This window comes from Berghia stephanieae, chromosome 2, assembly GCF_034508935.2.
Source record: "Berghia stephanieae isolate SIO BIC M18660-M18661 chromosome 2, UCSD_Bste_1.3, whole genome shotgun sequence".
In the NCBI taxonomy this organism is placed as follows: Eukaryota; Metazoa; Mollusca; class Gastropoda; order Nudibranchia; family Aeolidiidae; genus Berghia; species Berghia stephanieae.
In genome coordinates, this window is record NC_088361.1 from 18,753,457 (window position 1) to 18,759,798 (window position 6,342).

The 6,342-nt window shown below is 37.0% G+C and overlaps 1 protein-coding gene and 1 long non-coding RNA gene across 3 annotated transcripts in view; one reads left to right on the top strand and one right to left on the bottom strand.

The window, feature by feature from the left end:
* The window catches only part of LOC144964429 (uncharacterized), a gene marked incomplete in the record, with an annotated part of 342,752 nt that overhangs the window by 148,603 nt on the left and 187,807 nt on the right, over positions 1–6,342 (top strand).
* LOC144964430 (uncharacterized) overlaps positions 4,850–6,342 on the bottom strand; it is a 39,838-nt gene continuing 38,345 nt past the window's right edge. For both annotated transcript variants that reach the window (XR_013643836.1, XR_013643837.1), the window contains exon 3: positions 4,850–5,131. This is a non-coding gene — a long non-coding RNA (uncharacterized LOC144964430). The remainder of the gene's footprint in view (positions 5,132–6,342) is intronic.

Consider the following 6,342-nt stretch of genomic DNA (forward strand, 5'->3'; position numbering starts at 1 on the left):
TAGCCTAACTCATTAATAACTAAGAATAATGCGTATGCCTGTCGTTTTGTTGTGTTGGATTGTTTTAATGAGGCTTTGTGGTCGAGTGGTATGACACTCGCTTTCGGATCGGAAGGTCCTGGGTTCGAGCCTCGAGCTCGGCGCATAGTTGAGTCCTTGGAAAAGGCTCTTTACTCACATATTATTCTCACCGAACTCAGGTGTAAAATAAGTACCTGGCCGTTAACAGCGTTGTCTATGTCCGAAAAATTGTAATATCGCCTAATAGGCGTCATGTCCCGTCCTACTTGTTAAATGTTGCTGTTGACCAGGGACCCCTTGTAAAGCGCTTTGAGCACATTTAGTGGATATTGCGCTAAATAAAGTTCAATTTTTTTAAAATGTGATATCAGTCTGCTTACGATACTTATCCTGCTAGCGGATGTTGTGAGTATTTTACCTAAGCGCATAGTATCAATTAAATCTATATTCATTTGGTTGAAATTATTATGAAATCGTTCGTTCGATTCAAACCTAACCCCGCCCTTATACAGTTAGTATAGCAAGGAATGGTTGAAGAAGGACAGAGAGGATAAGGGATTAAAAGGGTCTGGGGGTCTTAAAGGGTCTGGGAGTTTTAAAGGGTCTGGTGAGAGTGGGATGGAATTGACAGAATTAAATAATCTTCACTAAAAGGAGATTAGAATGGATAGAGACTCTGGACACGAGCGTGTGTGTGTGTGTGTGTGTGTGTGTGTGTGTGTGTGTGTTAGGGAGAGAGAAAGAGAGAGAGAAAGAGAGAGAGAGAGAGAGAGAGAGAGAGAGAGAGAGAGAGAATGAATAAAAGAATGATATAGAGGAATAGAAAGAAGGGCAGTGATGTGAGAGAGAAAAAGAGATAAAGTAAGAAAGAAGGAAAGAAAGAGTGAGAGAGAGAGAGAAAGAGAGAGAGAGAGAGAGAGAGAGAGAGAGAGAGAGAGAGAGAGAGAGAGAACTTTGCAAACAGGAGTACGATAACCATGTTAAACATTATGACATAAAACTTATTTCGCTAAGAGAGAGCATTCTATCGGATGTCTTCGTAAGGCCAATGAATGAATGGAGCTCTAGTTTTTCTCTCTTTACGTAGTGTCAAACTATATAGAGTAGCTACTGCTTGTACACCTTTGGATAGGACGCTAGATTTTGCCGAGTTCTTTTCATCAGATCTAAAAGGCTCAGCAACTCAATTAATTACGACTGGCTTCGAAGATGAAAATGTGTGGCTGGCTGAGAAATACGGAAAGATGAGCAAATTTCATAAAATGAGTTATGTATGCAGTGGTGTAGACCACATCTTTCTAATCATTTACCACTTGAAATTTTCTTATTTCTTTCTATGTCTATTAGAACCAAGCTATGTTTTTTTTTTTTAATAAAATTAGTTGCTATGGGAAACACTTTATCTTCGATTATGGCTCATATCTCGAATCGAAGCTTGCCGCATCTTCCAGAATTTTTTCAGCCGGCCTCACAAATTATGTGTGCAAAAAACGCACACACAGGGAATACGGTCCTCTCGAACACAAAGAACTTATTTCGGTCGTGTTAGTGAATCTAACTAATCCAAGCTATACGACAGCGGCACACATATCGAAAAGAGTGAAGAGATTAGAATACACACACACACACACACACACACACACACACACACACACACACAAGGATATGAAGAGAGAAAAGTAAATGGAGACTAAATTAATGAACTATTTAATCCTTTCTTCTCTAGAAATTCCAAGATAATGCCCCCCTAGTCTCTCCGTTTCGTGTCCATCAAAATCTAATAGTACTACTAACACTAATAAGGATTACAACACCAACAACAACAACATTTACAACAACAACAACAATAACACCAACGTTGTCGAGTTAAAATTAGCCCAGATGTTTTAAAACCAAAAATCATAACTTCATAAACAGGATGTTATTTCCCCATTCGTTTAAATCTGAAAACCAAACATGATTCAGAATCAAATATTTACCAAAATCCAGCGATTTTCAAACACGATGGCTAATCTCTTCGTAATGGGAAAACGCGATAGCTTCAGGGATATTACAACATTATAGTAAACTATTCCCATTCTTTGTCCAATGAGGAGAAAGAAAGGCTTAGAAGCAATTCGTTATTTCCTTGCGTAAGATATAGAATCATTGTTTAATGACAACGAATAATTAAAAATATTAATTTTGCGCCAATATCAAATTAAGAAATTAAGGAGCAGACGGCACTGGTATAAGATAAAGAACTGGACAAGTGTGTATGAAAAGTGCCAGAAAAAGCAAGAAAGAAAAATACAAGAAAAAAAAAAACCATTCCAAAACATCAGTTTTTCTTTGAGCTTCGAGCAGCAAACTTGCTTTTTATACTGAAAGAAATATCAAATAAAGGCGTCATTTCGGGGAGTATTCGAGATGATTTAAACGTCCGTTCCTACACAATTTCAACAACGTTTTATTCAAGAACCCCAGAGCTTATCACTCCCATCTCCACAGTAATCATGTAAGTGTGTATAATTTCCTTGACAATTTGAAATTCGATGGGAGGAGATGGCACCGTATTTAGAAAGAGTAAACAAGGCGAAATATTTTTTTCTGACATTTCCCCCCGTTTATACTATAATATTATAGTTGCTTGATTAAACATAATTATCTAGAGAGCCAGCAGATGCCATCATTTCAATGTAGATCCATAATGTAAATAACATAATGGGTTTTCAACAACGGATCGATAAAGTTCATCTTTTTTTTATGTTATAATCTTATCTTGAAGTGAGTAGAACGTAAACAATGTCACCACTCATTTCCTGATGATATGACACGAAGGGTTTAGAACCCATCTTATGGGCACGTACTTTCTTTGATTAAAAACAAACGTGAGCTTTTACATAGTATAGTATAATATCCAATTTATCTAATTATCTCAACGAACTTTACAAGGGAATTTCAACACAGCATCAAGATAAAACGTATTGGACGAGACATAATATGTTTTTGTTTTTAGGGGTTTTACGGCGCTTGCAACACATTTAGGTTATATCAGCGCCAGTAACAAGGAAGATAATGGGAAAGTAAAAGTTCTAGAAACACAATTAAAGCACCCAAGAAAAAGTAAGACAAAGGGGAACTGGGAACAAATAGGGATCAAATGTAGATTCAAGAGCACACCACCAATGTACTTTGTTTGAGATCACCTATAAGTCTCATCCGGACACAAGCACAAAATCCAACAAGGAGGAATACACTCAAATGCTTACATTATACATTCAAAATAGTAAATATAATAATACATAACAGAGAAACGATTTACAAGGAAAAAAATATCATCTCTCAAAAAAATAACTATGCATTTGACTGTTTCTCTCCAGCTAGGACTCCGGCCAGGGCCAGGACAAAACCAAGTAATCTCATTCCAAGACAAAGACAGAAAACATGTTGGTAAACAGATATTATGGGATAGAAGACACAGTATGTACCCCCCTGCCCACTATGGGAGGTCAGGAACCCCACCCAGAACGAGACATATATAAATAGTTAGCGACTTTGAGGCAGTTAACATGTTAACTCACTCAATCCTAGAGAGTTTTGCTAGTTTTCAAAATGGGGAAAAATATATTAAAAATAAGCATTTACATAAATAGTTTTATTCAACTACCATTAACAGACAAACTACGCCTATAATTTGTCTCAGAAAAATGTAATAAATAGGCAAGGGGTAAAAGTAACCTGGGTAAACTTCGGATATAGTCGGTGTTAGTTAACTCTCTCCTTACCGAATGTTTTTCCGGATTTTTACTGAAATGCAATCTCGACCCAACACACACATTACACTATTTTACAAGCTTTACAAAACTACACCAAATTCTTCTTAATATTATGGAGATTGTTCTTAACATTTTGTGCTTTATAAAACTAAATCTGTATAAGAAAAATACCGTTTGTATCGTAACGAGTGTGGTGATTTTCCTTACCAACTATAGGAAAATCGTCACATTCGTTACGATACGACCAACATTTTTTCTTATTCAAATTTATTTTATACATCATAAAATTTAAAGAAAATGAACAAGTTGTTGTATGTAGAGCAAAGAAATTATGTATCAAAATCATAACCTAAAGATATCATAAGCTAAATTATAAATAACCAAGAACAAACAGGCAGAAGATTTACAGAAAAAAAAATTATCCCCTGTCAAAAATACAATCACAAACCAAAGAAGCAGGATAGGCTAGTAAAGAGAAGAAGAAACGACATCACTATCGGATCGTACACCCATGCGAACATCATAGGTATAGATAGTATGCAGATGACGTCACTCAGGCCTTTGTTATTGTTTTTGCCATCCGCGTTTGTGAGTTGTTCTCACTAAACTGTATTAACCAGACTATAAAAGTTCATGGTTACACAGAGTTTGTGTGTTGGTCCGTTATACTTCCGGATGGCAATGTTGTGAACTCCTTGGCCAAGCGCATTCTATCTATATGATTCAAGGGTGATGCTCCCATCCAACCACCCGCGGTAACGAAAGGGTTAAACTTGGATAACGTAGAATAGAAAAACATATGTGACCCATCGTCTCAAAAAGGTATTATGTCGGAACGAACCAAATGCTTAAAAGACGAATTAAATGTTAAACTGGTCAAAAATATAACTTGTTGGCATTAGCAACCTAAAATATGCTATCCATTCTCTTCAATAAAACATACAAACTCAACACAAGTCTGATATGTATGGCTATAAATTCAATTTGCAACATTTTAACCAACCCGACATAATACCGTTTTGAGGCGAAGGATCACATAATATTATAAAGATCACCAAAACGTACCTGTGACGGATGAGAGTTTGTCTCCGACCATTTGCTTAGCAATAAAAGCTGCCATTATGATGATGACGATGGTAGTGGTGGGATGTAGGTCTACAAGAGCGTCTTATTAAATCCAAAAATAGAATATAAATACAGTGGGTATTGACACACAAAACACTCACAACACCAGCCTCCTTGTGACGGTGATGGATGAATGAAAGAATGGAATCCACGAATCCACACAAGTAGACAAGTCACTAAATCTCAAAGTATTGAATTTTACGATAGTAAATGTCCTGGTAAGGTATCTGTGGAAAGAGGGAAAGATAACAGTAATATTATTTAAGTAGCAATGTGAAATTGAATGTAAGTTTCAATTTAATAAACACAAACAGATATGCTGGCTAGAACGTTTCATATGTCTTGTGATAAGAATGTGTAAAAGTCAAAGCATGATCAAATCTATGCTTTTTTCCCTCTGGATACGCTTTTACGCTCGCCGGAGAAATATTTCATACGAGCGTCCGCCATTGTTCCGATAGTTTAGAGCCAGTGTTACTAAGTCACCATGCGCCATTAGGAAGGAAGTGACGTTACGACTGTTGAAGGATATTCCGTTGAGTCAAGTCACACGCCTTTAAATCAGAAATGTCATCGTTTCGATCCAATCCAATCCTATCCAATCCATGTTGATCTGGTTTAACCTTTGTCACGCGTGAATCAGAGTAGATTCTCTTACAACCAACTTGTAGCAGACCCCATTTGTGACCCTTCGCCTCAAAACGGTATTAAGTCGGGTTGGTTAAGATGTTGAAACTTGAATTTATAACCAGAAATATCAGACTTGTGTTGACGATGGGTCACATTAAGCTGTCTATGCGGTATGACACTCGCTTTGGGATCGGAAGGTCATGGGTTCCAGCCTATCTCGACGCATAGTTGAGTCCTTGGAAAAGGCTCTTAACTCACATTATCTCACCACACTCAGGTGTAAAATGAGTACCTTGCCATTTACAGCGGTATCTCTCTCCGAAAAAAAAAATTGTAATATCGCCTAACAGACATCATCATGTCCCGTCTTAAATGTTAAATGTTGATGTTGGCTAGGGCCCCAAGTAAAGCGCTTCGAGCACGCTTAGTGGATATTATTGCGCTTTACAAAAAGCTCAATTTCATAATATTTCTTTCAATCCATTCCATGTTGACCTGGTTTAACCTTAATCACGAGTGAATCCGAGTAGATTCTCTTACAACCAACCGAGTAAGAGACCCCATTTAACTCTCTTCCTACCAGCTTTTTTCAGAGCTTTTTTCCCCGAAACGTCCACTTACCATAAAATAGATTGTTCTTTAAGAAAAAAGAAATAAAATAAATTTTTAAAAAGACTTGAGCTTTTGTATAGCGCAATATCCACTAAACGAGCTCAAAGCGCTTTACAAGGGGTCCTGGCCAACAGCAAACACTTAACATTTAGGAAGGGACATGACACCTGTAAGACGATATTGCAATTTTTTTTTT